Source organism: Schistocerca serialis, chromosome 2 (genome assembly GCF_023864345.2).
Source record: "Schistocerca serialis cubense isolate TAMUIC-IGC-003099 chromosome 2, iqSchSeri2.2, whole genome shotgun sequence".
Lineage (NCBI taxonomy): Eukaryota > Metazoa > Arthropoda > Insecta > Orthoptera > Acrididae > Schistocerca > Schistocerca serialis.
The window spans coordinates 1,098,932,714-1,098,956,408 of record NC_064639.1 but is presented as its reverse complement, the minus strand read 5'-3'; positions in this window follow the sequence as shown (position 1 = coordinate 1,098,956,408).

Genomic DNA, 23,695 nt, shown 5'->3' with positions numbered 1-23,695 from the left:
GAACCGCGGTGTTGGCCGTCGAATGGCGCTAGCTGCGCAGCATTTGTGCACCGCCGCCTTCAGTGTCAGCCAGTTTGCCGTGGCATACGGAGCTCCATCGCAGTCTTTAACACTGGTAGCATGCCGCGACAGCGTGGACGTGAACCGTATGTGCAGTTGACGGACTTTGAGCGAGGGCGTATAGTGGGCATGCGGGAGGCCGGGTGGACGTACCGCCGAATTGCTCAACACGTGGGGCGTGAGGTCTCCACAGTACATCGATGTTGTCGCCAGTGGTCGGCGGAAGGTGCACGTGCCCGTCGACCTGGGACCGGACCGCAGCGACGCACGGATGCACGCCAAGACCGTAGGATCCTACGCAGTGCCGTAGGGGACCGCACCGCCACTTCCCAGCAAATTAGGGACACTGTTGCTCCTGGGGTATCGGCGAGGACCATTCGCAACCGTCTCCATGAAGCTGGGCTACGGTCCCGCACACCGTTAGGCCGTCTTCCGCTCACGCCCCAACATCGTGCAGCCCGCCCCCAGTGGTGTCGCGACAGGCGTAAATGGAGGGACGAATGGAGACGTGTCGTCTTCAGCGATGAGAGTCGCTTCTGCCTTGGTGCCAATGATGGTCGTATGCGTGTTTGGCGCCGTGCAGGTGAGCGCCACAATCAGGACTGCATACGACCGTGGCACACAGGGCCAACACCCGGCATCATGGTGTGGGGAGCGATCTCCTACACTGGCCGTACACCACTGGTGACCGTCGAGGGGACACTGAATAGTGCACGGTACATCCAAACCGTCATCGAACCCATCGTTCTACCATTCCTAGACCGGCAAGGGAACTTGCTGTTCCAACAGGACAATGCACGTCCGCATGTATCCCGTGCCACCCAACGTGCTCTAGAAGGTGTAAGTCAACTACCCTGGCCAGCAAGATCTCCGGATCTGTCCCCCATTGAGCATGTTTGGGACTGGATGAAGCGTCGTCTCACGCGGTCTGCACGTCCAGCACGAACGCTGGTCCAACTGAGGCGCCAGGTGGAAATGGCATGGCAAGCCGTTCCACAGGACTGCATCCAGCATCTCTATGATCGTTTCCATGGGAGAATAGCAGCCTGCATTGCTGCGAAAGGTTGATATACACTGTACTAGTGCCGACATTGTGCATCCTCTGTTGCCTGTGTCTATGCGCTTGTGGTTCTGTCAGTGTGATCATGTGATGTATCTGAACCCAGGAATGTGTCAATAAAGTTTTTCCTTCCTGGGACAATGAATTCACGGTGTTCTTATTTTAATTTCCAGGAGTGTATTTGTGTCTATTAATATACGCAAAAATGTACCAGTGAGTAATCTCATCACTATCTGTGGTGTCACCGCCAGACACCATACTTGCTAGGTGGTAGCTTTTAAATCGGCCGCGGTCCATTAGTATACGACGGACCCGCATGTCGCCACTATCAGTGATTGCAGACCGAGTGCCGCCACACGGCAACTATCAGTGATTGCAGACCGAGCGCCACCACACGGCAGGTCTCGAGAGACTTACTAGCACTCGCCCCAGTTGTACAGCCGACGTTGCTAGCCATGGTTCACTGAGAATCGCGCTCTCATTTGCCGAGACGATAGTTAGCATAGCCTTCAGCTATGTCAATTGCTACGACCTAGCAAGGCACCATCACCAAGTTATATTGAGATGATAATACTGTATCAACAAGACCAATGTTCACCAATTGTGGATTAAAGTTAAGTATTCCAGCAGCTACGTACTTTTCTTTATAGCATTCATTCCGTATCCTGTTTCAGACCTCACGCCAGCCTGCGTGAGTTTAACGCCTGCCTTTCGGCTACTTCCGAGTGGCGTGGCTGTCTTGCTACGCAACTATTTTATCACTCGCATAAACTGCTCTCAATTCTATACCAGGAATTTTTCTAATTAACCTCGGGTCTGAATCACAACACCATACTTCGTGACCATTCAACCCAAGCAGTCTTCCATTTCCAAATTATTAATCAATGCTAGCAGAATTCAGACTCAACATCGCTACATTTTATGGTGACAAATACGGCAGTTCACCATTTAAGGTCCTTAACTTGATCTCAGTTTCAGTACAGTAAGTTTCAAAACAATATTGAAGAAGAAATTCACTGCTGAAGCTTGGCGCTGTAAAGAGAGTACATGACACATGACCAAATCCTACATGTCACTTTTTTTTAAAATATTTTGTGTAGGCCCATGTACAATCTTCGGCCGTAGCGATTACGTTCCCTTTCCACTTTCAGCTACCGCTTTATCAAACATAACTTACAGGCGAACATGTCTCACGGTCGGCTTACAGAGTAAATTACCACGGTCGCGGTAATCGCTCCTTTATATGATGTCAGAGACTGTCTAACGGCCCAGTTTGGCCTAAGACGAATAGGTCAAGCACATACCTTGGCTTCTAAGGTCAAGCGACAATATTTTTTTTTCTTTCGTCTCGGTTCATCATCTCAGCACTCCCATTATCAAGATTTTAATAACTGGAGAAGATTTATGAGATGGTCTGAGGAGGGGGAGGGTGGAGGTACTTGGGAAAGAAGTGACAGTTCACTGAGAAGACGAGTGCACTATCGCAATAGAGCGCATCCCCAAATGTTTGGACGACACCTGGAACATCTACTTTAACAGGTACGAGTGTAGTGTGTCTTGTGTCATGTAACGTGCTGAAATAGTGGTGTATGTAAAGTTAAGGTAGGCATACAGAGCTTCTCGGTATGCGGTGAAAACATCATACGGCAAGAAAAATCTGTCACGGAATGCCAAATGGCGACATTACACAGAAACTATAAGAAATGCTGCTCTATATGCATCAAAAACGATCACACTCGGCCAGAGAGCTTGTACGCTGCTGAAAAAGAGGAGCGGAAAGTTCTTAGAGCCATACGAGGTACCAAAAACATGGGGATATCTGGATGCACAGAAAACGACAGGAACGGTATGAAAATATAGAACCCATATCGAGCGAGATACGGAAGAGGAGGTTACGATTTGTTGGACACAGCATGTGGCTGGACAAGAAGAGGTTGACTAAGAAGATATGGAATGCAATATGTCATACGGGAAACAACTGCGTGAAGGCAGTCAGAGATGAGTGGAAGGCTGTATGAATAAAGAAAGGAATCTGCAGGCAATGAAACAGGCAACGAGAAGTATAAGGGGTTGATGGATGATCACAGGTCGCCGGACACCAAAATCAAAGTTGCCTTAGCATCAGAACAAAGAAACAGAAGAAGTGAAAGAATGAAGAGGTATTGGAAAGAAAGAAGACGTGCAAAACAACCCACACATGATCCTGAAGGGTCCTGAGGAAGCAGAAGAAGAAGAAGAAGGTAGGCATTGGGTGAAATTTCAGCCAGTTATTTGAGGATTTAACTGCAAAGTTTACATTCCCAGGGCATTTGTACCAGGACATTATTTTATATTGAAGTTAATGGCGGCTCGCAACCTCTCATTATCCCTCAACTTTCCGCCTCTACGAGTACTGTCGCATACTTTCAGCTGTGCCACTTTCCGCTACTAATTATTACTCACCCTGTACACTGGCTCTGCACCAGAGTGCCTCTGGCGTCCCTCTCAGCTTCGCGCCCCAAGCGGCCACTTACGTCGTTGAGGCCATAAACTGGCTCTGCTTATAGTAATATTCAAGCCTACTTTCGAACCTTCTCTGCAAGTTCATACAATGATTGTTGAAACTTATCTGCGGTAGAAGGAAGCAGTACAGCATCATTAGCGAAATGAAGTTGGCCCAGATATTTTCCATTATCACGGGTACCTTGATCGTTTTCTAATTTTATGATCTGAAAATGTCATCTTCTCCATTGAGAATAGTGTCAGTGATATGGAACAGATCCTTTTGGTTACTGTTTCAGTTCTGTATTTTCATACTATCGTGGTGAAGATACAGAATCAACATCTACACTCTGCAAATCACATTTAAGTGGCTGGCAGAGAGTTCATCGAACCACCTTCACAATTCTCTATTATTCCCGTCGCGAATAGCGCACTGAAAGAACGAACACCTATATTTTTCAGTACGTACTCTGATTTCCCTTATTTTATCATGGTGATCCTTTCTCCCTGTGTAGGTAAGGATCAACAAAATATTTTCGCATTCGGAGGAGAAAGTTGGTGATTGAAATTTCGTGAGAAGATTCCTCCGCAGAGAAGATCGCCCTTGTTTTAAAGATGTCCATCCTAAACCCTGTATCATTTCTCTGACACTCTCTCCCCTATTTTGCGATAATATAAAACGTGCTGCCGTTCTTTGAAGTTTTTCGATGTACTCCGTCACTCTTATCTGGTAAAGATATTCTAAAAGAGGACGGACAAGCGTAGTGTAGCCAGTCTCCTTAGTAGATCTGTTGCATTTTCTAGGTGTCCTGGCAATAAAACGCAATCTTTGGTTAGTCTTTCCCACAACATCTTGTATGTGTTCCATACCCACATAAGTGGTTCGTAATTGAAATTCCTAGGTGTTTAGTTCAATTTAAGACTTTTAGATATGACTGATTTATCGTGTAACCAAAGTTTAACGGATTACTTTTAGCACTCACGTGGATGACCCCATGCTTTTCGTTATTTAGGATCAATTACCAATTTTTGCACCATACAGATATCTTTCCTAAATCGTTTGGCAATTTGTTTTGATGATCTGATGACTGTACTAGTCGATAAACGACAGCGTCATCTGCAAACAACCTGAAACGGATGCTCACATTTCCTCCCAAATCATTTATGTAGATAAGAAACAGCTAAGGGCCTACAACACTACCTTGGGGATCGCCAGAAATCGCTTCTGTTTACTGCATGACTTGCCGTCAATTACAATGAACTGTCAGGAACTCAAGAATCCAGTCACATATCTGAGATGATATTCCATAAGCACCCAATTTCACTACAAGCCGCTTGTGTGGGACAGTGTCAAAAGCCTTCCGGAAATCCATGAATACAGAATCAATTTGAAATCCCTTGTCAATAGCACTCAGAACTTCATGCGAGTAAAGAACTAGTTTTGTTTCACAAGAACGATGTTTTCTAAATCTGTGTTGACTGTGTATCAAAAATGGTTCAAATGGCTCTGAGCACTATGGGACTCAACTGCTGTGGTCATAAGTCCCCTAGAACTTAGAACTACTTAAACCTAACTAACCTAAGGACATCACACACATCCATGCCCGAGGCAGGATTCGAACCTCGACCGTAGCGGTCGTGCGGTTCCAGACTGTAGCGCCTTTAACCGCTCGGCCACTGTGGTCGGCTGACTGTGTATCAACAGACCATTTTCTTCTAGGTAAAAGTCAGAAAATCGGTTACTTTCCTGTTCCTGTGTCTGTCTCGGCCGACTGCCGCTGCTACACTAACGCCAACAAGCGATCACTAGATTTCAAAACAAACAAACGACTGAACGTACACCTACGGCAGTTCCCCAACATAGGTTGTAGGTTGAATCCCCGCCTACTTCTCCTAGGGCTGTCAGTACAGATTTCACTGAAAGTGACTGGGGGTCTGTCTCAAAGTACAAAACGAAATACGTTTGCTTTTTATGGTGGATTTTATGGACAAACGATGAAAAACCTTGCTTTAGATGTTTACCGTCGTCGTCATAGTCAAGCTGAAACGAGAAATTATGTTAGGAATTACAGTTGAATTACAGTTGACATCATATTCTGTTAGACATCTTCGATCTTCCTTCCGACACTAACTGCGTTACTACGCCAAAGTCTGGAGGAACTGGCAATCAGTAACTGCGTTAGGGAATTAATGTGTTGTACTTTACTGGTACCTGAACTTACGGTTGCCGGAAAGTTATTGATAATGTGTTCCTGAATAATGCACACTTTTTTGGACAGAGGAATCTTTCGTACTGTTATGTTGTTGATCTGAGAAGAGTAACACTTTGTGATGAAATCATCTCGGGTTGACAGCCGAGTCAATGCGTTGTTCTCCATTACCAATTTGCCTATTTCTGGATACCTTAGGATGCGTCCATTCAGCCGAGCCCTTGTTTTAATCAAGTTGTGCTGTAAAAATACTTTTCCCCAAGCTCTGTTCGATGCCTCCTTTTCATTTATGCGCTCTATCTTCGTAATCTTCAATATCCTTCTGTAGCAACAGACGTCTAAAACTTTTCTTCTGGCCTGTACTGTTTTTCGTCTACGTTTCATTGACTCAAATGGTGTAAACCAGAGAAATACTTCTAGTAAAAAACGTCCTAAGCCTTAAATTTGTTCACGCTCTATACAGGCAATCACCAGTTATTTATCTGGCCACACACCAAATCTCGTTTCAGTGTCTCATTTCCCAACCTAATTCCCCTTGCATCGCTTCAGTTACTTCGAGTACACTAGACTGTAGGTGGTTCACTTTAGTTGATATTTATTTTCAAGACACTTTTAATTCCGTTCACAGAAAACTGCTCTTCCAAGTTCTTTCCTGTCTCTGACAGAATTTTAGAACGCAAACCTCAAATTTTCTTTTCTTGTCCCTGAACATAAATTCTCTCCCACGTTTCTCATTAGTTTCCTTTACTGCTTGCTCACTGTATACGCTGAATAAAATGGAGGGTGGGCTACAAGCATGTCTCACTTCTTTCTCATTTACTGCTTCCCCGTCATCTCTTATAACACATCTCTTATCTTTATATAGAGCATTGTAGTACTGATCCTGTGAAGTGAGTTGATGACTTGAAGAAGATTTTAGCCAGGGCGAATTTAAATATTAAAGAATAGCGTTTACGAGGAGGTTCCAAGGAGAAACTACAATAATTTTGATTATGTTTATTCAATTTTTAAATAAAAGAATACAGTTCGCTGACACCAGTACACTTGCCTAATGTTTCATTCCATTTTAAACATTTCTCCTGTGGTGCACAGCAGCGCCTTCTTCCTGTCTTCACCTGAGCAGAGTTGGAAAACGCTTTGCTTTTATGTCTCATTTTATTTGAGAAAATAAAAAAAAGATCGTAAGGTGCGAGATCGGGCGAATAGGGTACTGGGGCACAGAGGGCTTGCCATTATTTATCAGAAATTGTTGCAGAGACTGGGCTGTGTGAGCACGGGAGTTGTTGGTTTTGGAAAACCAGTAGCATTATCCACCGCAAATATTTGCGCAGTCATTTCAATACACCCAAGAATGGTAAGTTGCTGACTACGTGCAACAAACTCTAAATGTATGTTTACACTCTAATCGGTAAAAGATATCAACATGGTTTTTAACGTCTGACTTTACTTGAAACGTTTATTGGAGCGAGATGAAGTGTTCTACTAGCCTGGTAGTTGCTTATTTCAGGTCTGTAATTGCAAAATCTTAATTCTTCATCTGTGATTCATTTTAGAACTCATGTTTCACGAGACGTTGACTTTGGTCAGCAGTCGAAGCATGGATTTGCCAGCCACCCTTTACATCCCCAAATATTGCGTCAATATCCGCTGAAGTGCACTCAAAGTCACTACACATAGTTCAATAACTTCTTCAACGATCCGTCGTCGACATTTAAGGTTGATATCCCGCTTTTTAAACATTTCTTCGGTTCGAGCCGTGGAAGGACGACCGGAGCGAGATTTGCATCCAGTTGACATTTCACCTCTTTTGAAAAGGGGGAGCAGAAACGTTAAGTTTTTTCAATTGCATCTTCCATTTAGGCCGACTTTAACATTTCATGAGTTTCTGTGCTTCTTTCCGAGGAAGAAGCAAAGCTTTACGGCTGCGTGCTGCTTACGAGAAACAGCCATTAGGAAAACGACGAACGCTCCAAGCAGCTGTCACTAAATAATTCACGCAAGTCGAACGGAACTTTCTTTAGTGACAAAGCTTGGGTTATTGACTTGTGAATTGTAGTTTCATTCTTCTAGAGGTAGGACGCAGTACTGCAAAAACTCTGTCCACCACACCTTCTGTTTGGTTTATTACGGATACTCCCCTCATATACAGACACTTAAGCAGGCGTCTACACAACGCTCGTGAATTCACATTCACTAATACACTGAAGAGCCAAACAAAGTGGTACACCTGTCTAATAACGTGTACAGTCGCCGCGTCCGCGCGTAAGTACCGCAACACGACGTGGCGTGGACTCGACTAATCTCTGAAGTAGTGCTGGAGGGAATTGACGCCACGAATCCTGCAGGGCTGTCCACAAATCCTTAAGAGAACCAGGGGGTGGAGATCTCTTCTGAACAGCACGATGCAAGACATCCCAGATACGCTCGATGATGTTCATGTCTGGGGAGTATGGTGACCATCGATATATTTAAACACAGAAGAGTGTTCTTGGAGTCACTCTATGGCAATTCTGGACGTGTGAGGTGTCGCATTGTCCTGCAGAAATTGCCCAAGGCCGTCTGAATCCACAGTGGACACGAATGTCTGCAGGTGATCATACAGGTTGCTTACGTACGTGTCACCTTTCAGAACCATAACTAGACATATCAGAGGTCGCATATCATTCCGACTGCACACGCCCCACACCATTACAGGGTCTCCACCAGCGTGAACAGTCCCCTGCTGAGATGCAGAGTCCATCGATTCACGAAGTTGTTGTGTTGGCGGAAGAGCCAACACCGTGTTACAAGTGGAGACCGAAATGCACGCGTTTTAGCTCACGCAGGCTGGCGCGAGGAGGGAAGAACTGTACTGACGTGTGGTCTGGAACATGCCAAGACATTAGAATTCAGAAAGCGGAAGTAATTAGTTTTATTCTTAACTTTAATCCATTAATGATGAACGTCGCTCTTGACGGTACATGAGTCACAATATTATCTGTTCAGATTATAGTAACTGAATATGGCGCCTTGCTAGGTCGTAGCAAATGACGTAGGTGAAGGCTATGCTAAACTGTCGTCTCTGCAAATGAGAGCGTATGTATGCAGTGAGCCATCGCTAGCAAAGTCGGCTCTACAACTGGGGCGAGTGCTATGGAGTCTCTCTACACTAGATCTGCCGTGTGGCGGTGTTCGGTCGGCAATCACTGATAGTGGCGACACGCGGGTCCGACGTATACTAACGGACCGCGGTCGATTTAAAGGCTACCACCTAGCAAGTGTGGTGTCTGGCGGTGACACCACAGTTGTCTCCATATCCGTGCTCGTCCATCCGCTCGATACAATTTGAAGCGACCAGGCAACGTGTTCGAATTATCAACAGTCCAATGTCGGTGTTGATGGGCCCAGGCGAGGCGTAAAGCTCTGTGTCGTGCACTCATCAAGGGTACACGAGTGGGCCTTGGGCTCCGAAAGCCGATATCAATGACGTTTCGTTGAATAGTTCGCGCGATGACCCTTCTTGATTGCCCAGCATTGAAATTTGCAGCAATTTGCGGAAGGATTGCACTTCTGTCACGTTGAATGATTCTCTGATTCTCTTCAGTCGTCGTTGGTCCCCTTCTTGTAGGATCTTTTTCCGGCCGCGACGTGGGAGATTTGATGTTTTACTAGATTCCTCATATTCACGGTACACTCGTGAAATGGTCGTACGGGAAAATCCCCACTTCCTCGCTACCTCGCAGATGCTGTGACCCATCGCTCGTGCACCGACTATAACACCGCATTCTAACTCACTTAAATTTTGTGTGATCTTAGGCTTTCCCGGCGAATTAACTGTTTGTGCTGTTCTCGGGTCTGCAACAGCGTGCAGTCGTTTTCAAACCACGATACTTCGACAGCGTTCCTTGCCGTCATGTTCAGGTGATACTTGCAGATTGAGCGTCTCTGCTGAATCTCCTCCCCTTTATACACTGATCGCTTCCCACCTCTTTCCCCGCGGCCTGCCGCACACGGAGCTGCGTGGAGTGGTTGTGGGGAGGGACGGGCCGCTGGCTGCTGGATGCGAACAGTGGACCATCAGATGTCCTATGGCCTCCGTCGGGCGCGGAAGTCACTTTGGGTCGGCTGAGTGCTCGGTTCCCAGGCTTTGCTGATGTTGAACCCAGCGTCTCTGTTGATCAGCCCTTCAGAACACAGTCCCAAAAAGACGAGGCCTGCCGTAAAACTTCCGTTTTCTCGTACTCCATAGTATCTCCAGTAGCCATGAAATGTTCCGCAACCGCAGATTTTGTAGGCTGCTTTAGTTCAGAGTGTCTTCTGTGTTCCTGGCATTTTTCTTCGATTGTCCGTACAGTTTGCCCCATCTATGCCTTACCGCATTTACATGGAATACGGTAAACACCCGGTTTCCGGAGCCCCAGGCCATCTTTTACTGTACCTAGCAGGGTACGCGTTTTCTGAGGTGGGCAGAAGACAAATGTGATGTTACACCGAACCAGAATTCTGCCGATTTTGTTGGATACTTTGCCGGCGTATGGTAGATACGGCATTGTCTTCCCGTCCTCTTCGTTCTCTCTCTGCTGGGCTTGTCTATTCTGCCTGAAGGCACGCCGAATTTGATTCTAGCTATAACCGTTCTTCTGGAAAACGTCCTTAAGGTGGTTAAGTTTTCCTTGTAGGCATTCCTCGTCCGATATTGCGCAGGCCCTGTGTACCAGTGTTCGAAGTACACCCGCACGCTGTGAAGGATGATGGCAGCTGGTGGCGTGGAGATACAGATCAGTGTGGGTTTCTTTCCTGTATACACTGTGTCCCAAGGTGCCATCCGCTTTGCGCTTACTAGGACGTCCAGAAACGGGAGTTCACCATTCTCTTCCACCTCCATGGTGAATTTGACGTTAGGATGCAGAGAATTCAGATGTTGGCGTTTCTTCAAACACTTAAATTTTGCTAACCTGCCATTGTAGCAGCAGTAAACGATCTAAAAACTGTGCCAGACACTTGTTGTCTTATATAGGGACTGCCGAACGCAGCGCCGTATTCTTCCTCTTTAGATATCTCTGTATTTGAACACGCATCCCTACACCAGTTTCTATGGGTTTCGCTGTAATTTGTGTTACCCGCTTTTGAGGGGAAATTTCAGCTTTATGACTACATGTTCTGCACACGGTCTCGATCCTTGGGCCTGGTGAGGAGTAACTAGGACGAGCAACAGCCTCGCGCAGTGTCCCGACGGCAGCCCGGGCTCCGGCCTCCAGTTATTGCCCGGCTGTTCCATCAGCGCGTCGACCTACCGCCGCTGCTGCCGGCTCCAGGTTTATTGCCGGGGCAGGCAATAAGGTCCCAGAGGCACGGAGAGATCCTCCGCGCGCGCAGTGTTATCGGCTTATAGGATTATACTGCCCCGGCAAGCACGTACTACGCGCAACTTTTCCGCGCGAGAACTAATAACTTATCGCTGTATCCGCCGTAGACCATGGCACAAAATGCATTACACCATGTGAAATACCGTCGCTGTTCTCTCCTTCATAGCTAAGAAGAACGATCTCATCTCACTCTCCCACTTAACCCTTTTGTTTCCCAACTCTGTATTGTTCATATACTGGTGAGCCGAAACATTACTCACCTGCTAAAAAAAGAACGTGTTGATCCGTCTCTGGAACGAAGTACAGCAGTGATACTGCTTGACATAGATTCGAAAAGTCAGCTTTTTGCGGAGGTATCAGCACGTCACAAATGTGAGTCTTGCTTGGTACTCGGTAAGAAGGTTCGGAAAGAAGGGAAATAATCCATTGGCCTAAATCAGGGATCTCCAAACTTTTTAGTCTGCGGGCCACATTGACTCCTCCACGAAGTCATAAGGGCCAAGATCTACGTAGTGGGATTGAAGCACTGTAGCACTCCGTGATCACCGTAATGTAAGGCTAAAGGAATGATGAAATCGCAAAAATCTAAAGTTGTGGGAATAGCTAGCACTGAAACGAACTACGATTTTTATTTAATTACATAATTTTGATTGGTGGACGTACCGGACCGAAATTCTGGCGTATTTTATTCTGGCGAATTTCAGCGACAAAAAAGTGTGTCACTGCACATTCTTCACGAAAGCGTCCTGCAAAGTTAACGAAATCTCAAAATCATTGTTAGCAACACTGTTACTGCAAGACGTAACAGAGGTAGAGTATGTCAACGCATTGCCGGCCGAAGTGGCCGTGCGGTTAAAGGCGCTGCAGTCTGGAACCGCAAGACCGCTACGGTCGCAGGTTCGAATCCTGCCTCGGGCATGGATGTTTGTGATGTCCTTAGATTAGTTCTAAGTTCTAGGGGACTAATGACCTCAGGAGTTGAGTCCCATGGTGCTCAGAGCCATTTGAACCATTTTTTTGTCAACGCATTGTTATTTCAAGCGGCGCAACAATAAGTTTAGTTGTGTAGTCTTGTAGCGAGTAGCAGAGCCAATGTCGCGGTGTATTGGTCGCGATATGCCTCGAAACCCAATTGTTGTCAGTATAGGTACCACCTCAAATATTTGGCGGGCAGAATACCGGGGATGTCCGGCCAGCTAACGCGGGCCGTTTGCCGGCCCTCGCAGACCGGTTTCGGCCCGCGGGCCGTAGTTTGGAGACCCCTGTCCTAAACGAACGGAAGCCTTGACCTGACCATATTGTTAAAATTCCCTTATTGTGAAAGATAAGGCCTGGAACTAGTACTTAAATGACAAATACTATGAGTGATGTACTACTTCTGACTTTAAGCAGAAAAACAGTGTTAACTCCTGATATACTTGAGCGTACTACAGCTGCAGTAACCCATCCATTACCAGGTGTATTAGCAACATTATTATCCAAAGTAAAATTCAAAACACATCCACAAGAAACTCAAGGACCATGCAAAAACGCCCATTTACACCATTCTCAGTGCTCATCTCGATATTATCTACAGCTTTATACACTGTAAGGCGCGAAAGCCTTCCTCTCCTATAATAACACGGCATCTCTGTAAGTCGTACAACGCTGCTGCAAATGCGGCTGCTCGACGACTGACACCGTCTTTCCAGTGATATAACTCACTATTATAGAAACTTTGCCAAAGGAAAGACTACGTATATACACATCCTGTTAAAATGAAACTGTCAGTACGAACTAAGGCCATACCGCCGACATATGAGAAGTCCCTAGCTAAACGACTAGGATTCCAACAGCTGCACTGTAGCTGCTACAGATAACTTCGCTAATCCCTGCCTAGTTTCTCTCTTCGGCTGCCTCTACACATACAACTACCAACTTCCTACTCTGGTTGCAGCCGACGATCTCGGATCGTCTTGCTACCGAGTTCTTTTACTGTTCCCCTTTTCCTCGAGTGTTGTCGAAGGGCCCTCACCACCTCATGGATCTAATTGTACATTATTCTTCGGAGGCTGAGTGGTGGGAGGGAGAGAGGTGTCCGTCGTTGAATCGTGCCTTACGCCTCCTATAGGCTCTTCATGACGTACATGCGGCCCCTTCAAAGACTCTCTCCCTTGATTCCTCTCTTACACTCTCTCCTTGTCTGAAATTATATCACTCTTGTTTTTACAGGTCATAGTGTTATCGCTAAACAGTCGCGACCCTGGCACCTCTGGTCAGTATTTTTTCCTATTCGTTTAGGATCCTCTGGCACTTTACGTAACTTTCCTCCAAGGTGTGGCTGTTTTCGCTCCCAGACAACCAGTATCTCATGTAATTTTTCCGTTTGTTACGTTTCGTACTCACAACACTTGGTTCTTTAGTAAGTGGCACCACGTTTCTACAAGGAGATCACGCAATTCCCATAATTTACAGGCTGATGGTTTCTGAGGACAGAACTGACGACCAATGATGTCCCTCATGTGCTCCATCGTTTTCAGATCAAGTGACATTTTTGGTCAAGACATCGACGTGACTTCACTGCTTTGCTCCTCAAGTGATTGTAGCACAATTCTGGTCTTCCGAGACGGACGTTTATACTGCTAGAAAATGCCATTCCGGCCGGGAAAGACATCAAGCATGAACCGTTACTCTCATTGCTGTCCACACAGTTCTCAGCTGTCGTGGTCCGTTCGAATAGAACCATACGTCCCATGGAAGCCCTGGTAAATGTCCCCCACAGCATAATACTGCCTGCTTCTTTTTTATGGTGAATGTTGCGAACAGAGGTTAGCTGGATGATGCCGTAATCTGAGAAAATCGTCAACCTTATGTATCTGACACATTTCCGTTGATGCATAGTCCATTTTCGATGATACACTGCTCGCTACAGTCGTAATGGACAGTGTTGTCGGTTCAATATGGGCACAGGTAGATGTCGTCTGTTGCAGAGCCCCATGTTCATCTATGTGCGCGAACGATGTGTTGCGAATCATTTGTCCATGCACTAGCACTTTGCTTTGTCATCATATCTGCTACAGATCGTCACATATCCCTCCGTCCTCAGCAATCTCTGATGAAGCCGGACTTTCAGCAATAGTGGTCTGACAGCCCTGCAATCACTTCTCTTATACGCTCACGACAATAGCATGTGAACAGCCGACCAGCTTTGCCGTTTCCTAGATTCTCGTTTTCAGGCGCCCAGCCATACCAATCTGCCCTGTTAATTAGCTCAGTGGATTTCCCCATATGCGGTCCATATCGGCACTAGAATGTCACCTCATTAGCCCCTGGATCGCTTATACGGGGTGAACACCAACAAAACCTACAAACTGCAGAGGAGTATTCCTGACTGGAAATGTAGGAAAAAAGGCCATGTGAACATGTGTCCGTAAAAGCATAGTTGTCACGGCAGATGGCACTGACAAAAGGTAGTTCCCCTGTACACGTGCAATGTGTTCGTTGTATGTTGCAGGGTCTGTGATTGACCCAGCGTACTGTGAGTAGCTGAATGGTCCGCTGTACATGTCAGAAACAAGCCGAGATGGTGTTTGTGTATGGGCAAGCAGATGGAAACGGTCGAGAGGCAGGACGACTATACCAAAACAAGTACCCTCAAACCACATCACACAACATTGCCGATTTGGAAATTTGTGGTAAGGCCTTATGGGAACAAACTGCTGAGGTCATCGGTCCCTAAGCCTACACACTACTTAAACTAGCTTACGCTATGAACAACACACACACCCATGCCCGAAGGAGGACTCGAACCTCTGACGGGGAGGAGCCGCACTGACCGTAAAATTTCTGTTCCGACACTGACAGTGTTGAGTGTTTATGGAAAAAGTTCAAGGCAATCGTAAAATGCGTTTTAGACAGGTACGTGCCGAGTAAAACTGTGAGGGACGGGAAAAACCCACCGTGGTACAACAACAAAGTTAGGAAACTACTGCGAAAGCAAAGAGAGCTTCACTCTAAGTTTAAACGCAGCCAAAACCTCTCAGACAAACAGAAGCTAAACAATGTCAAAGATAGCGTAAGGAGGGCTATGCGTGAAGCGTTCAGTGAATTCGAAAGTAAAATTCTATGTACCGACTTGACAGAAAATCCTAGGAAGTTCTGGTCTTACGTTAAATCAGTAAGTGGCTCGAAACAGCATATCCAGACACTCCAGGATGATGATGGCATTGAAACAGAGGATGACACGCGTAAAGCTGAAATACTAAACACCTTTTTCCAAAGCTGTTTCACAGAGGAAGACCGCACTGCAGTTCCTTCTCTAATTCCTCGCACAAACGAAAAAATGGCTGACATCGAAATAAGTGTCCAAGGAATAGAAAAGCAACCGGAATCACTCAACAGAGGAACGTACACTGGACCTGACGGGATACCAATTCGATTCTACACAGAGTACGCGAAAGAACTTGCCCCCCTTCTAACAGCCGTGTACCGCAAGTCTCTAGAGGAACGGAAGGTTCCAAATAATTGGAAAAAGAGCACAGGTAGCCCCAGTCTTCAAGAAGGGTCGTCGAGCAGATGCGCAAAACTATAGACCTATATCTCTTACGTCGATCTGTTGTAGAATTTTAGAACATGTTTTTTGATCGAGTATCATGTCATTTCTGGAAACTCAGAATCTACTCTGTAGGAATCAACATAGATTCCGGAAACAGCGATCGTGTGAGACCCAATTCGCTTTATTTGTTCATGAGACCCAGAAAATATTAGATACAGGCTCCCAGGTAGATGCTATTTTTCTTGACTTCCGGAAGGCGTTCGATACAGTTCCGCACTGTCGCCTGATAAACAAAGTAAGAGCCTACGGAGTATCAGACCAGCTGTGTGGCTGGATTGAAGAGTTTTTAGCAAACAGAACACAGCATGTTGTTATCAATGGAGAGACGTCTACAAACGTTAGAGTAACCTCTGGCGTGCCACAGGGGAGTGTTATGGGACCATTGCTTTTCACAATATATATAAATGACCTAGTAGTTAGTGTCGGAAGCCCCATGCGGCTTTTCGCGGATGATGCTGTAGTATACAGAGAAGTTGCAGCATTAGAAAGTTGTAGCGAAATGCAGGAAGATCTGCAGTGGATAGGCACTTGGTGCAGGGAGTGGCAACTGACCCTTAACATAGACAAATGTAATGTATTGCGAATACATAGAAAGAAGGATCCTTTATTGTATGATTATATGATAGCGGAACAAACATTGGTAGCAGTTACTTCTGTAAAATATCTGGGAGTATGCGTGCGGAACGATTTGAAGTGGAATGATCATATAAAATTAGTTGTTGGTAAGGCGGGTACCAGGTTGAGATTCATTGGGAGAGTCCTTAGAAAATGTAGTCCATCAACAAAGGAGGTGGCTTACAAAACACTCGTTCGACCTATACTTGAGTATTGCTCATCAGAGTGGGATCCGTACCAGATCGGGTTGACGGAGGAGATAGAGAAGATCCAAAGAAGAGCGGCGCGTTTCGTCACAGGGTTATTTGGTAACCGTGAGAGCGTTACGGAGATGTTTAATGAACTCAAATGGCAGACTCTGCAAGAGAGGCGCTCTGCATCGCGGTGTAGCTTGCTCGCCAGGTTTCGATAGGGTGCGTTTCTGGATGAGATATCGAATATATTGCTTCCCCCTACTTACACCTCCCGAGGAGATCACGAATGTAAAATTAGAGAGATTAGAGCGCGCACGGAGGATTTCAGACAGTCGTTCTTCCCGCGAACCATACGCGATTGGAACAGGAAAGGGACGTAATGACAGTGGCACGTAAAGTGCCCTCCGCCACACACCGTTGGGTGGCTTGTGGAGTATAAATGTAGATGTAGATGTAGACAAGGCGCCTCACAACATTTATAGCCGATTTGGGCGTTTGTGTGATCATGGGGCGTTTCACACAGACGAACGTGTAGAGATGTTGCTGACTGTACGTACACTAGATTTGCAGCTTGTACTAGGGTTCGCCTCGATATCCTGTAGACCCCAGATCTGGTGTACGCACCGTCCACTGCCTCCCGCACGTTCGTCTGTGTGAAAAGAACTGTGATCACACAAGCGCCCAAATTGGTTTGAAATGTTGTGTGATGTGGTTGTAAAGGAATTTGTTTTGGTATAGAAACGCTGCCTCTCGACCCTTTCCACCTAGTTCACCGTTTTCAAACACCAGCACCATTTGTTCCCGACATTATTACGGGACCATTCTGCTGCTTACAGTACGCTACGTAAATCACAGCCTACGGCACACAATGAATACTCAGCACATGGTCAGGGGAACTGTGGTCAGCGCCTTCTGCCGTGGCAACGATGCATTTACAGACGCATATTCACAGGACATTTTTTCCTCCAGTTGCGGTCAGGTAGCCATCCCTGCAATTTCTCGGTTTTGTGTATGTTCACCCTATATACTTTCCTTTATGTGCCACGTGACCCCAGTGCCACTAGGACGCATTCAGTCTCGCAGTGGCGACTTTATGGTCACGGGGTGAGCTGAAATTGGACCTACAGTCTTTCAGACAGCTGTTGTTTCTCAGTTGCTCGTTACAGCGAAATTTTTACATTAGCTCATAAGATTCGCCTTTGACACAATAGTGAAATACTTCTTACCTGTAATGAATCTTTCACTTACCAGTGGATTGTGCTCTGTTTTGAAGGTCATTGGTAGATTGAAATTATAAGCCAGGCCGGAACTCCAGTCTGGTACCAAGCCTTTAGCCGGTGATTCTCTTACCAACTGAGCTTGACAGGCATAATTAAGCCCTTCTAGGTATGAAGGAGAACTTCTGTGAAATTTGGAAAGTATTTAAAAAAATTCGTTATATGTTTCTCTGGAACACGAATATTTTATTAATTTACTGGTACGTTTCCGCCGCAGGTAATCCCCAAAAGAACATGAAAATAATACAGACTATGTCGTTATTTCTACCGACAACATTGACAAGTGCAAAGTCAGTCTCGTCTTGGAATAACGGTAGCAGGAACGCATTCAAATAAAAACCATATTACAAAGAGCAGAACTCTCAAAAAAATAGCCCTGAGCACTATGGGACTTAACTTCTGAGGTCATCAGTTCCCTATAACTTAGAACTACTTAAACCTAACGAACCTAAGGACATCACACACACCCATGCCCGAGGCAGGATTCGAACCTGCGACCGTAGCGGTTGCGCGGTTCCAGACTGTAGTGCCTAGAACCGCTCGGCCACCCCGGCCGGCCAGAACTCTCATCAAACATTTAATTGATCTACCTTCCGAATCGTCATTTCAAACTTCTGACAGTCCCTAGGGAGTGGCGCCTGCATAATAAAATAAAATATAGATTTTTTTTTCATTTTCAGAATCTGTTTTAATTGATAAAAACCATTCAAAAGTCATGATCACATAACAAGATTTCTTTGTTTAAGACGACAGGTTTCAGCAGTCATTGCTGTCATCTGCAGGTCGTTATCATATTTTCGTTGCAAAACATTATCAGAGTAAAATGAACATATATTACAACAAAAAGACCTGAAGATGACAGCAATGACTGCTGAAACCGGTCGTCTTAAATAAAGACTTTTTTAATGCGATCTTGGTTTTTGAATGCTTTTCAAAAATTAAATGTAGCTGCCTTAGCGCTCTTTTAAAGTGATATACAAAATCACTCCTTTTGAGTCTGCTTTCCTACACCAGTCTCTCGGACAGTGTTATACACCCCTCCCCTCCAACTCCTCCCCCCCCCCCCCCCCCGGGCCACGAACCCTCAATACGGCACGCCAAGTTGCATCCAGAAGGACAGCTGCGTACTTTGCGCTATAAAATGAAAAAGGACTCTGAGGAAAGGCGGCAGAACGTCGGGTGGTATGGAAATGCGCCCGAACAGACCGAGCATCGTTACCCTGGAATTGACCCTCGGCGTAAATGTAGCAGAAGAAATGTCAGCGGTAATATACCGTGAGAGTAGGAGGGGTTTTTCATTAAGTCCCGGGGGTGGGTCATATTTAATAAGACAGGTCTCTGTGGAAGAGCAGGGGGGCGGAGAGCAGCGCGGTCTGCAGGTAAGCGGAATTTACGACTGGCGACGCGACGGAATTATGATCGGGCCGTCGGGTCGGCGGGTTGGGGTTTCGGTGGGTGAGGGGCAAGAGGGGGGGGGTGAGGGGGTGAGGGGGACTTTATAGTGCCGGGCGACGTCCTGCCGGCGCAGCACTTCTCGTGCTACGCGCGTTTCATCTGCACGGGACGTCGGGCGTAACTGTGACAAGTGTGGCAGTTAAAAGCGCACCGGACTGGCGAGGAGCAGGTGGCTGCAGATTGCGTGTTTCTCATTTAGCTTACAACTTTTTATCTTTGCGGCCTCTGCACCAGTTAAATCCGACAGTGTTTGAAATGCAACATATTGTCTGCAACATCAGCACAACCCCTGTTGTTGTAACTGCTTGGGTAGCATTCATTAATAAATCACCTAAGATATTAATGCTCTGTCTTATAAAATGAGTACATCCGATTGACACACTGCAGAGCCGAAGAAATTTTGTTTACGAAAGTGGTAGGGAACAAAAAATTCCTCCTCATTTTCCTCACAAAACTGTTCCGGAATCTCACAAGAAAGTGCTCATTCAACGCAATTACTAAGTGATATCCGTTATACAAAATGTAATGTAGCAGCAATATGTTCAGCGCCCTCATTGACGACTTAGTAATTTAATTTGATCCACATTTTGCAGCTTAAAATGTGACTGTATGAGCTGAAATGCATATTCGTATCACAAAAAGGTTTAATGTTAGGTTATACATTTCGTAAGTCGTACGCGGAAAATATGTGCAAAATGTGAGGGCAACAAAAGCTTAAACTTCCTGGATCTTAAAATAACCAACCACCAACAAAAAGACAAGTACAGCCTCTTCACAGTGATCACGTGTATTCGTCGTCTTTATATTTTGTTAAGCCAACATATCTGATCTGATTTCTTCTTTACTGTATTTCTGTGTACGTGTAAAATACCTGTTACATAATGTCTGTCAGAACCACCTGATGATGGCCGAAAGGTTATTCGCCGAAATATCTTGGGACTTTAACGATCGAATCCGGCTGGACACCCGAGATCCCGGAAAACAACATACATATGGCTCTGAGCACTATGTGACTTAACAGCTGTGGTCATCAGTCCCCTAGAACTTAGAACTCCTTAAACCTAACTAACCTAAGGATATCACACACATCCATGCCCGAGGCAGGATTCGAACCTGCGACCGTAACAGTCGCACGGTTCCGGACTGCGCGCCTAGAACCGCGAGACCACCGCGGCCGGCCAACATATATAAATATTAAACTTTTGTGTGGACTATATGGAAGGACAGAACATTCATAAGAAGAAATTATGCCGCTTTCCTGGTTCAGAAAATGAGACTTGGAGAGGGATAATACTTTAGTAAAATTAATAATGGCTGACGAAACGGAGAGTAGCGAAAGCTGATACATTTTTTGGTCTTGTCGTAAGCTGCACTTAATTATGTACTATACAAGGAAATTTCGCAGAAACATTACCCTCTTTCGTTAAAGCTTTGCATATTATTATTATTATTATTTCTTTCCTTTCTCAGACGTTACATCTGGTTAAAAATGGAAAGTGACGCGGACATTGATCAAGCGTCTCTTCCTTTTAACTGTACGGTATATGTTACATTGCATTTAGGAACTTTCGGGTAATTGAACATGTATCAATAATTACAGATTTCTGTAGTTGTATATATTCGTTTGGATGTAGCTGTATTGCGTTGATGTACTGGTGGATATTGTGTGGTATGACTCCTGTAGGTGGTAGTATAATTAGTATAATGTCAACTTTAACCTGATGCCACATGTCCTTGACTTCCTCAGTCAGTTGGATGTATTTCTCATTTTTTTTTACTGTTTTCTTCTGTATATTTGTTGTGTTGGGTGTGGATATTTCGATTAGTTGTGTTAATTTCTTCTTTTTATTGGTGAGTATGATGTCAAGTTTGTTATGTGGTGTTGTTTTATCTGTTATAATGGTTCTGTTCCAGTATAATTTGCATTCATCATCCTCCAGTACATTTTGTGGTGCATACTTGTATGTGGGGACGTGTTGTTTTATTAGTTTATATTGTATGGCAAGTTGTTGATGTATTATTTTTGCTACATTGTCTTGTCTTCTGGGGTATTCTATATTTGCTAGTGTTGTACATCCGCTTGTGATGTGATCTACTGTTTCTATTTGTTGTTTGCAAAGTCTGCATATATCTCTTGTGGTATTGGGATCTTTAATAATATGCTTGCTGTAATATCTGTTGTTTATTGTTTGATCCTGTATTGCAATCATGAATCCTTCCGTCTCACTGTATATATTGCCTTTTCTTAGCCAAGTGTTGGATGCGTCTTGATCGATGTGTGGCTGTGTTAGATGATACGGGTGCTTGCCATGTAGTGTTTTCTTTTTCCAATTTACTTTCTTTGTGTCTGTTGATGTTATGTGATCTAAAGGGTTGTAGAGGTGGTTATGAAATTGCAGTTGTGTAGCCGATGTATTTATATGAGTGATTGCTTTGTGTATTTTGCTAGTTTCTGCTCGTTCTATAAAGAATTTTCTTAAATTGTCTACCTGTCCATAATGTAGGTTTTTTATGTCGATAAATCCCCTTCCTCCTTCCTTTCTGCTTAATGTGAATCTTTCTGTTGCTGAATGTATGTTATGTACTCTATATTTGTGGCATTTTGATCGTGTAAGTGTATTGAGTGCTTGTAGGTCTGTGTTACTCCATTTCACTACTCCAAATGAGTAGGTCAATATTGGTATAGCATAAGTATTTATAGCTTTTGTCTTGTTTCTTGCTGTCAATTCTGTTTACAGTATTTTTGTTAGTCTTTGTTTATATTTTTCTTTTAGTTCTTCTTTAATATTTGTATTACGTATTCCTATTTTTTGCCTGTATCCTAGATATTTATAGGCATCTGTTTTTTCCATCGCTTCTATGCAGTCGCTGTGGTTATCCAATATGTAATCTTCTTGTTTAGTGTGTTTTCCCTTGACTATGCTATTTTTCTTACATTTGTCTGTTCCAAAAACCATATCTATATCATTTCTAAATACTTCTGTTATCTTTAGTAATTGGTTGAGTTGTTGATTTGTTGCTGCCAGTAGTTTTAGATCATCCATGTATTATTATTATTATTATTATTATTGGCAGTGGCTGCAGTAGTAAAAATTTGTTCATAATCATAACTATTATACAACAGATGGTAGTTCACACCTTAAAGTTAACACGAATTTAAAAATTTGTGAAAACGCACGAGCCACTGCATGGTGCGTTAGGCCGGCGTGTGCGCGTTTTGTTGGCAGTGGGGTGGCGGCACTCTTCGGATCTCTGTTGTCCGTGTGACAGCAGGCGCACCCCACTTGTTGACGTCGGCGCAGTTGGCAGTGCAACCAGAGCAGCTGGTCCGCACATACGCGCCCATAGGCAAACACGCCCCAATCACCATACGCACACTGAGCCGCAGCTGCCGGCGGTCACCAGCTCTCCGACCCCGCGGGTCACGTGATAACTCGTGGTGACCAACACGACCTTATAATCTGTGCGCTACTGCTGATCTCGTGTGTCTGCAGCGCACACTACAGGGGATACGTGAACTAAAGTTTTTTTTAAATACTTCACACACAGTTAAAGCCGCACGGGATTATCCGAGCGGTCTGAGGCGCTGCAGTCACGGACTGTGCGGCTGGTCCCGGCGGAGGTTCGAGTCCTCCCTGGGGCATGGATGTGTGTGTTTGTCCTTAGAGTAATTTAGGTTAAGTAGTGTGTAAGCTTAGGGACTGATGACCTCAGCAGTTAAGTCGCATAAGATCTCGCACACATTTTGAGCATACCGTTAAAGCCTCGACTCTGAGCATTACGGGAAGTAGATAAAACCAGTAGTTACTCGTACTTCCTTCACATTTATTAATTTGAGGATTATATTTCACGTTCTTATTATTTGTGCTGATACGGTTGTTCGATTTATTGTACATTTTAGCATGCCAAAGGATGAACACCTGTGGCTACGGCGAGGGGGAAGGTTGACTACCATCTATGAAACCATTAATCACATCCCATTTGTGTCCTACGTATTCTACATTACAAACTGAACTAGATACAGCTGTAGTAATTAATATCAAAAACTGCTTCCAGACAATGGTGTCGTATTTACGTCGACTATGTGCAGATTTAGCAGATGGACAACTTTTCTGGGCTACTACCGTGCATTTTAATGTCAGGTTTCGTAAGCTTTCCCATATTTTCTAACAACAGACAGCCAATGGGCTGTTTTAAGAAACAGAAAATATTTCTTCAAGTTAATTAATGTCTCTCCAGTAACTCTCACATTTCACAATTTGTTGATTCCTACGTTAAATTTTATTCATAAGCATTTTTTGAATAATTTGTTATCCAATACTATATGATTTTTACGTGTCCTACCAGTCACTTCTACCCAGACACACTACCTGTCATTGACATAACTTAGCTCACCAACATTTC